Consider the following 10,469-nt stretch of genomic DNA (forward strand, 5'->3'; position numbering starts at 1 on the left):
TGAACAGCCCAAGGCCACAAGGCTGTTCCCGGTAGGGCTGGAACGAAACTCTCAGACTCTTATCTGGGATCATCTAAAATTTCACAGAGAAAAGAGAGGTTGTCTGGCAGGAACCCCCTCGGCTTTCCTCCCTGCCACATCCGTGCCTCACTCAGAAAGAAGGGGTGTCCGCACTCCTTTCCAGAGCTAATCTTGCCTCCTGTGCCCCATGTCTATCCCCTCCAACCCATCTGGGGGCTCGTTCCTACACTCACCCCGTGTCTGAAGTTTCCACTCTCCACTACGGCTTTCCTATCACCATGCCCCAAACCTCCTTGCCCTGAAAACCATTACCCTTCCTTAGTCCTGTGATCAACCCCCCGCCCTTCACGCTTGCCCCACCGCTCCCTCTGTAAGCAGGTCCCACACCTCCTCTGCATATCCTGACTCCATCCTCTGCTGATATGACTCTTAAGGCTTTAGTTTCACATTGTCCTCTCTCCTGACCCTGATCTCCAACTTCCTATTAGTCATTTCTACTTGGATATGCCAGAGGGACCTAATGTTCAACATGCCTAAACGACACTCCTCGAATTCCCTCAGACCTACTGCCTTTCATCCGTACTCCCATTTCATTTACTCACAGATGCTAGATTAGATCTTTTATTTCTCTTTCATTTTCACATGTAACCCTCCTCCCTCAGCCCCTTCTCTGCTGGCGGCTTTTACTTTCTTTGGCCTCTTCCAGAATCCATTTATTTATTGCACACTTAGTCCACTGAGTGCCAGGCATTGTGCTAGGCTCTGGGGCTGTCATGGTAAACAAGACAGACAAGTTCCGGGCTCGCAGGCTCTGCGGCTAAACAGAGGTCACAGATGAGTCAGCAGGCAACCATAATCCAGAGCAACAAGTGCTTTGTTGGGGGATACACAGAGCACTGTGAAGACTGACGAGAGGTATCTAACCTTCTCCGGGGAGGTTAGTGAAGGCGATAGGAAGACAGTAAGTTAGACCTGTAGGAATTATCTAGGGGGAGGAGAATTTAAGGGTGTTGCCGGCATATGTGAAGGACCAGAGCCAAAAAGGACAGCAGAACACATTGCTGAATGAAAGGCGTTCCCTAGGACCGAAGCCTGAGCTCCAGGTGGGGAGCGGATCTGACAGAACTGCTGGCCAGGTCGTATCAAGCTCGTTGGGTGAGTTAAAAGAGTTTGGAAGTCATTCCAAGAACAATCTTGAACATTCAAAGGGTTTGGGGCAGAGGAGGGGTGTGATAGGATTGGTGTGTGAGAAAGGCCGCTCTGGTCTCTCCTTAGTGTGGCAAACAGCAGGGAGGGAGGCCAGAGCAGAGAGGAGGAGCTCCGGCTTGAGGTTGTTGCCTTAACCTAGGGAAGAGAAAACGGTGAATGGTGGCCGTAACTGGGGCAAACAGCACATATCCATTCGTTTCTAATCTTGATTGACTTCTTGGGCACATGCTAGGTTGCAGGCGCTGGAGGAGATGCCAAGATGACTAAGCCTGTTTCCGGACTGAGGAAGCTCACTGTCTGGTAAGAAACAAATTATTATTCGTCAAGTAAATAAAGGATTGCAATGCAGTGTGATAGGTGCTATGACAGAGGTAAGGACAAGTGCCTGTGGGAGTCAGAGGTGGGCGGCCCAAGAGGCCTGCTAGGGGTGGCCACAGTTCTTTCCCTCCAGGGGAGGTGAGCTTTGCCTCCCCACCCTGGAAGAGGGTATTCTTACTTCACTCAGAAGTGAAGTGTGGTTGAAACTAGGCCTTTGTGCCCCAATTCTGGGGAGACTGAACTCTGTGAGGCCCAGGAGCCCAGGTTGACACTCCCCAGGAAGGCTGCCTCCAAGACTGCTAGGACGGGCTCCACAGAGACCATGTCAAGAAGCCAGTCCCGAGTCTAGAACTTCCCTGCCCTCACCCGGCATGAATCTGTTCAAGAAAGTTTTAGTCCCAAAGGATTTGTTAATAAGGGATCATTTCTCTCTTCTGCCTGCCCAGCTCCTACGCCTGATTCAAAACCACGTTCAAATTCTGCTCCATTGGTTCTCCCCTTTCAGCATAGAGCCACACCTAAGTCTTCACCATCCCCGCAAACCTCCGTTCATGAATTGGCATCACCACAAACTACTCTCTGCTCTTCTGGAACACATTCATAGTAGGTGCCGAGTGAGCAGTGAGCATGTGGGTCAATCGATCGGTCTTTCCCCCCTCACTCCAATCCTTAGAGACTTCTACCTTAGGATTTCCACAGCATTATTTCCTCTGATAACTCTGATGTGGGTTTGTTCGCGCGCAGATAAGGTTTGTTTAATATTAGCTACAGCCCCTTTTTATGGCATCTCTTCCATCTACCTGTCATAGCGGGCTTTCAGAAATGCAAATCTGACACCATTACCCCCGTGCTTAAAATCTTGCACGATTGCCTATCTCCCAAGAGATGAACCGAAGCCCCAAGCATGGCATACAAGAATCTTTAGAAGAGGTTCCTTGGGGCCCCTGGGTGGCTCAGTCGTTAAGCCACTGCCTTCGGCTCAAGTCATGATCCCAGGGTCCTGGGATCGAGCCCCGCATCGGGCTCCCCGCTCCGCGGGAAGCCTTCTTCTCCCTCTCCCACTCCCCCTGCTTGTGTTCCCTCTTTTGCTGTGTCTCTCTCTGTCAAATAAATAAATAAAATCTTAAAAAAATAAAATAAAAAATGAAAGAGGTTCCTTGCCAACGTTTTTGGCTGTATCCCCTGCTTTCCGCAAGACTGAGCTTTTCCATAATAGACTGTGTCCTTGTCTTGGATGTTCTGCCTTGAAAGCTCTCCCTCATCACCTTGTCTGACTGACCTTTTATCTCCACCGTTCAGCATTTTACTTCAAATGCCTTCTTTAAGGGTTCTCCCTTGACTCACTCACCCTCTCCGTTGTGAAAAATGATACTTAGACATATATGACCATATTGTTACTGTTTACATTTCTTTTCTCCATTAAATAGTAAACTCTTTGAGGACAGGGGCCTCCATTAAATATAAACTCTTTGAGGACAGGGGCTGTGTCTTTGGGACCGCAGGATTTAGCTCAGCACCTGGTTGGAAATGCTTCGGAGGGTCTCAAGAAACAGAAAGAATGATCTGAAGGATCTATGAAGCAATATTTTTGGTGGGGAGTTCAGGTATGTTCCTGGGTTCCTGGGACTGAGGCTCAAACTCATCCCATGTTCAATGTCGGTGTTTACTTTCCAGTGCCCCACTTGATCTTTACCGCCTCCTCTTACCCTCTCTGCCTTCCTGCCCAACTCCTCCTTTCTCTAAGATCTCTGGTTGCAAATTTCCTTTTTTTTTTTTTTTAATTTTTTAAAAAAATTTTGTTTATTCATTTGACACAGAGAGAGCAAAAGCAGGGGGAGGAGCAGCAGAGGGAGAGGGAGAAGCAGGCTACCTACTGAGCAGAGAGCCCGATGCGGGGCTCGATCCCAGGACCCTGGGATCATGACCTGAGCCGAAGGCAGACACTTAACGACTGAGCCACCCAGGCGCCCCAGGTTGCAAATTTCCTGATAAATGTAAGTATACTAAGGTGAGGGTAACTAAGGTGTAAGGTGTATTTGTATTTCAATAATGAGGATGGGGGTGCCTGGCTGGCTCAGTCAGCAGAGCCTGTGACTCTTGATCTTGGGGTCGTGAGTTCAAGGCCCACGTTGCGGGGAGCGTTTACTTAATTAAAAAAAAATTTTAGGGGCGCCTGGGTGGCTCAGTTGGGTAATGTCTGCCTTTGACCCAGGTTGTGATCTTGGGGTCCTGGGATCGAGCCCCGTATCAGGCTCCCTGCTCGGCCAGGAGTCTGCTTCTCCCTCTCCTTCTGTATCTCCCCCCATTCCCCTGCTCATGCTCTCTCTCTCTCTGTCTCTCAACTAAATAAATAAAATCTTTAAAAAAATTTTTTGGGTGTCCTCCCAATTTTTTTTTTAAATGAGGATAATTTTTGGGCACCTGGGTGGCTCAGTCAGTTAAGCGGCTGCCTTCAGCTCAGGTCATGATCCTGGGGTCCTGGGATCGAGCCCTACATCGGGCTCCCTGCTCAGCAGGAAGCCTGCTTCTTCTCCCTCTGCCTCTGCCCCTCCCTCTCAACTCATGCTCTCTATCACTCTCTCTCTCAAAAATAAATAAAATCTTTAAAAAAATAATAAATGAGGATAATTTTTAAATTTTATTATTTCATTGGACTCTTAGAAAAATCTTTTGTAGCTGGAAAATAAACCTTCCCTTTTTCTTCTTGCTGACAGCAGCCACAGAGAAAGAGGGCTCTTGGCTAAGAATTTATTGCAGTCTTGCGAGAGCCGTAGTCTCCAGGCCTTTTTTTTTTTGTACAGCTAAGGGAAGTGTATCTGAGACGTGTGGCCCAGCCCAGGGCCTGTGTCTTGTTACCAGATGGTCTGAAGGGGAGAGCGCGAGGGGGTGTGTGGGTGAAGAAGGAAAGGAACTACACACTTCCTGGCATGATAATGTGACTGGGCTGGCTCTGTGGAGAGATGGGCCTCCTGACATTTAGGCTACAGCCTCTGTGAAGGGCTTGTCCTCAAGCAGTGTAAGAGCATGTGTTCAGCGCATCAGTAGCCTTGTTGGCAAGTGGGGAGAGGTGCCCGTACTCATGCTGAAAGCAAGATTGGAAAGGGGCCCTTGACTCAGAGGCCGACACCCACCTTGGACCTCACTGCAGGACCTAGAGCCCAGCATATGAGTAGAACTTGCAGGGTTAGGTCACTGATGGTCCAGAACCCGTGATGTGGACTGGTACTGTGGAGGGGAGGGCGTGCTCCCTCCTGGGATGTGATCCAGCCTCTGGTCAGTCAGGGGTGGGGTTTTCTATGAGGTGGGATGGGGGAGTGGAATACACAAGTATTTTGGCAAGGAGGAGCAGTCCTCGGGATAGGGAGTCAGGCAAGACTGAGGGTGTGCATATGACGCAGATTTCTGATTGTGAGCTGAGCTGCTTGAAAGCCACGGTGCTGAAAGCAGCTGGTACTGAACGGGGGCAGGCCTGGAGGCAGAATCTTAGGTCCCCTGTATAAGGTAGGCAAGTATACACTCCTTTTTATAGACGAGACACTGAGGAAGTTGTGAAGAAAGCCATCGCTGACCAAGCCTTGGCTTTGTGCTAAACACTGTGCCAGGTACTTTCTTGAGTTACTTGGTCGGCTTCTCAGGTGGCTCTGTGCGGCTGGGGTGGTATCCCATATTTAGAACAGAAGAGTTTGGGTGACTTGCCCAAGGCCTCACAGGTCTCAAAGCTTCCTGGAGGAATCATTTGACTTCCTGGAGCAGTGTCCTTGGCTGCTCAGGGAAAAGCCTTTGAAGAGGGTATCGGGAAAAGCCTTTGAAGAAGGTATCGGGAAAATGACATGCTGAGTGCAGGTGAATGAATCTCTCGTGGTTACATTTTAGGCATCAGTGGAGGGAGGCAGAAATGCCTCGCCTCTCAAATCACACTTCAAAGGCAACAACAAAGCCTTGAAGTAAAACCTGCACTGCATGGCTGGTTTGTGTGGGAGACAACTCCTGGGCTCTTTCTAGGCTGCACAGAAAGTACTGGGAACATTAACACGAGAGCAAAGGATTTCACTGAAGGTCACCTAGAAGTAGAGAACAAAGGAATAGCACTAAAGGGTATCTTTACCCATAAATTTTTCCCAAATGTTGAGCAAGTGTTTATTGGGACCAATTATGTGGCTGCTACCATGATAATGGGTGTGGGGGAGTTAAAACCTACAAACCTTGAGCGTTCGAGGCATTTAGAGCAGTGCACATGCACGCACACACACACGCACGCACACACGCACTATGAGCAGTCCTCTCTCGTGTGTGCCTGCACGCTCACGCAGGCATGGAAGGGTCTGGGTGGAAAGGGACGTGTGGTGAAGTGGCCAGCCAGTCAGGATGAAGGTGTAAAGGCTGGGATGTCTCCTGGGGGCAGACCTGTAATGCTGAAGAGAAGCGCTGCAGACCGTCGTAGGGTTTGCCAATTGACGTTGCATCTGGTGGTAGTTGGCGGGTGTCAGCTACATTTCCAGCTCCCGTACCTGCGATAAGGCTAGGAAGCTCTGGGAAGACGTACCAGCTTAGTGATAGCAGCAAAGAGGGGAATTAAATGAGTTTATTTATCTGGGAAATTCCGTGATTTATGAGATATCAAGGGAGCAGTGTCTCCCCGTAATGTTAGGAGCCTGGGAGTGTTGACTTCTAGTTTTCTTGACCAGCTCTGTCCTTGACATATAGGGTGACCTTAAGACCTTCTTCCTGCCTCATTCTCTTCATTTCCTGCTACTGCCCTTGCAGCTCAATTGACCCTCTCTTTTGGGCTGACCTGCTCCCCACCTCCTGCGAGCTATGCTGTGTTCAGGGCTCAGCCTCTACCCACGCTGCCCTCCCCCTTCACACACACACACACACACACGCACTATGAGCAGTCCTCTCTCTCTCCCCCTGGAGTTGAGGCTGTTTCCCAAAGGCGAAGGAGAAGTACATTGTGGATACTCAGCCATCATGTAACCTGTGTTGAGCATCCCCGTGCTCCTTATTTCAGTGTTCTATATATGTGCCCCTGTCAGCATCACATTCTGTTTTATCCACAGTGGACTGTAGCTGTCCAGGAGCTGGAGCAAACTTCGCTTCTGGCCTGGGCCCACAACCCACACAATGTCCTGTGCAATAAATATCAATTGGTTTATTAATGAAATTTATTGCCCATTTTGTAAAGTGGTGACCACAGTTGCCTACCAAGCAGTTTTAGATCATTAGGGGGAAAAGAGTCATATAAACATAAATTATTAACTTATGAAACAATTTCCTTTAAACAAAATCTGTAAATACTTTCCCTTTTGTGGTTTTCTGTATCACATGAATAAGCTTTACTATAACTTACACATACCCACGAATATAATACAATCAGAAAATTTTGAGCCATCAGAGCACCTAAGCCTGATTTTGAAATTTTGTTTTCAAAATGAAAATACTTTTTTTTTCTGATTAAAGTAACTACTGGATTGGATCAAAGTTAGTAGTTTTCCTAGAAAAGAAACACAGTTTCTTTATGTTCTGGAACCTGTTTTGAGTGCTGTTTTATGCACTGTACAAATGGTATACTTTATATTTTGTCTCTACTATATTTTTTCAACATGGTTTCAGGGAATATTTACACATTGTACATATTCTGTTCTTTAGTGATAATAAGTGCCATTTAACGAGCACAAAGTATGTGCCATGCATTTCATATTTATTGGCTCATTGATCCCTCCCAATAATCCGGGGGGGGAGGTTTCTCGATGATATGTTTGTGTCCGCGTGAATTCTTTTTTTTTTTTTTAAGATTTTATTTATTTGACAGAGAGAGTGCAAGCAACAGCACAAGCAGGGGGAGCTGCAGAGGGAGAGGGAGAAGCAGGCTACCCGCTGAGTGGGGCTCATCCCAGGATCCTGGGATCATGACCTGAGCCGAAGGCAGACACTTAAATGACTGAGCCACCAGGCGCCCCTCCTGTGTGAATTCTTATCAAAAGGTCTCCACTTCACAAAAGGCTTTTAATCAGGTGGGTAAGATGACCACCAGGTGGATGTCAGGAAGCTTCCTTCTCCATCACCCCAGGGCTTACACGTTGGGCTCAGGAGCAAAAGGTCATGGTGACAGGAAAATGAAGATCATGTATGGATGGTCTCAACAACATGGACTTCTTCTTACCAAGGCTGACCTGACCCCCGCCACTGCTGTGAGCCCAGTTTGCAGCAGCACACCAACTCTTTGTTATGGCTCTAGTCATTGGTGAGATCAGCCAGCTACCTGGTGACTGCTTTATTACATTAGACCCCTTCTGTCATCAAAAGGGTACCTCTAGGGGCTCCTGGGTGGCTCAGTCGTTAAGGGTCTGCCTTCGGCTCAGGTCATGATCCCGGGGTCCTGGGATCGAGCCCCACATTGGTTACCCTGCTCAGCGGGAAGCCTGCTTCTCCCTCTCCCACTCCCCCTGCTTGCGTTCCCTCTCACACTGTCTCTCTCTCTGTCAAATAAATAAATAAAATCTTTAAAAGAAAAAAAGGTACCTCTATTTTGTCCTTTATCAGAATAAATGCTTATCCTAGATTGTGTCTGCTTTCCAGGATTCTGCTGATAAAAAATTGTGAAGTTAGGGGCTCCTGGCTGGCTCAGTCGGTAGAGCATTTGACTCTTGATCTCAGGGTCATAAGTTCAAGTCCCACATTGGGTGTAGAGGTGACTTAAAAATCTTAAAAATTATGAAGATAGGGTGCCTGGGTGGCCCAGTTGGTTAAGCAACTGCCTTCGGCTCGGGTCATGATCCCGGGGTCCTGGGATCGAGTCCCACATTGGGCTCCCCCTGCTCTGCGGGGAGCCTGCTTCTTCCTCTGCCTGCCACTCCCCCTGCTTGTGCTCTCTCTCTCTCTGTCAAATAAATAAATAAATAAAATCTTAAAAAAAAAAATTGTGAAGATAATGAATGCCTCAAACATCTCCAAGGTGTCCCACAAACGTTTCACAGTGAAAGAAAGAAGTCGTACACTGCTATCATAAGATTCAGTAGTCTTATCATGTGCCCCATTGTCAAGGAGTTATAGAACGGCAGTGTGCATGGGCTAGCAAAGACATAGCCCCTTCAGAGATTGGTGTGCTATACTGCAGGGTGGGGCTCATGCTCTGAGCCAATGACCAACACGAGGACTGGTCCCTCCCACAGCCAAAATACACAGAGCTGGGGCACCTGGCTGGCTCAGTCGGTACAGCATGTGACTCTTGATCTCAGTCAGGGTCATGAGTTCAAGCTCCACGTTGGGTGTAGAGATTACTTTTAAAAAATGAAAAACACACAGAACTACGAACCAGGAAATGAAAGTGGGCAAAATTATACCCAGTGACCCATTCACAAATTTCTTTGCTTCCTATCCCCACGTAATCTGTTCTTTGCTGGTTTTAGTGCCCATGGGAAGAAAACTTCCACAGGAGACATATTGAAATACAAGCTCATATAGCTACCTGATGTTTTGTCTCCTAGTGTCATCAAGCAAACAGGAAAGAGGGGGAGTTGGAGTGTTGACTGGGTCATTGATCTTTCCTTCCTTCAAGGGAAGTAGGATTGCTGCTAGACAATATAGATAGGGAGGAGGATATCTTCCACGTCCTGGGAAGTATTAAGTAGGAAGAGGGCTGCATGTGGCTACTGGGCTATAAAAAGGGTAGATTATAGCAGACTTGGGTCATTGCTTTGGCTGTCCACTTCCAAACGTCCATCCCACTTACGAGTCTTTCCCAGTGAAGGAGTCCTAGTGGGATAAAGGATCCTGTCTTCCACCATGGAAGGCTGAACCAGCATTTCCTCTTCCCACAGGGAACATAAATTGGTTTAGCCCAATTCTTTGAATCTGGAGGGCGTGCCACAGAGATGTAGAAATGCTTACTGATAATTCACAGAGCCAAGTGTCCCCTAGAGGCCTCCTGGGGTTTATTGGCCAGACTGTTTCTGAGGTCAGTCCTGGCTAGGGATCATGGGTATGTGGACAGATTTGGGTTTTGCCCATTTTCCAAGCCTGGTTCTCCAGTTTTCCTGGAGATCACCTTTCAGTCAATTCTTTCTCTTTTTGAGTTATTCATAGTTGGTTCTGCTGTTTTCAGTCAACAGCTCTGACTGGTATAGAGGGGAAGCAAGCACAAACATGAATCTACCTTTTATGTCACAATTCAGGCTACACATGTCTTTTTTCTTCTTTCCTAAGCACTAAGTTTTCTTTACTTCCCTTTTGAATAGATAGTGGATAGAATAAATTCTTTAAAAATAAGAGAGCAGAGAAGAAGCAAAACCTCAAGGCATGATAAAGAAAACATATTGATAACAAGCAATTTAACACATGTCTAATTACATCTTTCACTCAAACTGAGCTATAGATCTTAAACACCTCAAGACAATAGCAGAAACAACAAACAGAGAGAAAGGAGGGAATTATAGACTAAGAGCTGAAATTATTTTACCTTACCGGAAAATGGAGCCAGACTTTGGTTTTTGGTTCCACATGAAAGGAACTTGGGAGTTGCCACTTTATCCTAGCAATAAGTAAAAAGCTGAACAGACTGAAGAATCAACAATTTTTCTTGGATCTGTAAGAGAGGGCAGGACACAGGACAAACTGCTGCCCCCAAGATTGGAAAGACAAACAGACAAATAGAGGAAGTCTCAAAGACTCAAAGCAGGAACTGGAAACCAGTGCTGGGGTAGGAAAGCCTGAACTATAATGGACGAATTGCTGGAGGCTCATGTGGACAAGTCTGAGAGTTAAAAACTCCAGGGGGACCCAGTAATGGGGGATCCCTGACAATATTGTGAAATTTGTCTCACAATATTGAGCTCTTCCAGATTCCCGTAGTAAGGAAAGAAAAATCCCCTTGGGCTTCCAGAAGGGGCAGGATGAAAGGAACCATTTTGAAATAGCCAGAA

General features: G+C 47.2%; 1 long non-coding RNA gene across 1 annotated transcript; it reads left to right on the forward strand.

The window, feature by feature from the left end:
* Positions 1 to 895: 895 nt before the first annotated feature.
* LOC144382108 (uncharacterized) lies at positions 896 to 3,388 on the forward strand. The gene is made up of 3 exons (XR_013448521.1): positions 896 to 1,176; positions 1,463 to 1,530; positions 1,995 to 3,388. It is a non-coding gene; the product is annotated as an uncharacterized LOC144382108 (long non-coding RNA).
* The last annotated feature ends 7,081 nt before the right edge of the window (positions 3,389 to 10,469 follow it).

The sequence above is a fragment of the Halichoerus grypus genome, chromosome 6 (genome assembly GCF_964656455.1).
Source record: "Halichoerus grypus chromosome 6, mHalGry1.hap1.1, whole genome shotgun sequence".
In the NCBI taxonomy this organism is placed as follows: domain Eukaryota; kingdom Metazoa; phylum Chordata; class Mammalia; order Carnivora; family Phocidae; genus Halichoerus; species Halichoerus grypus.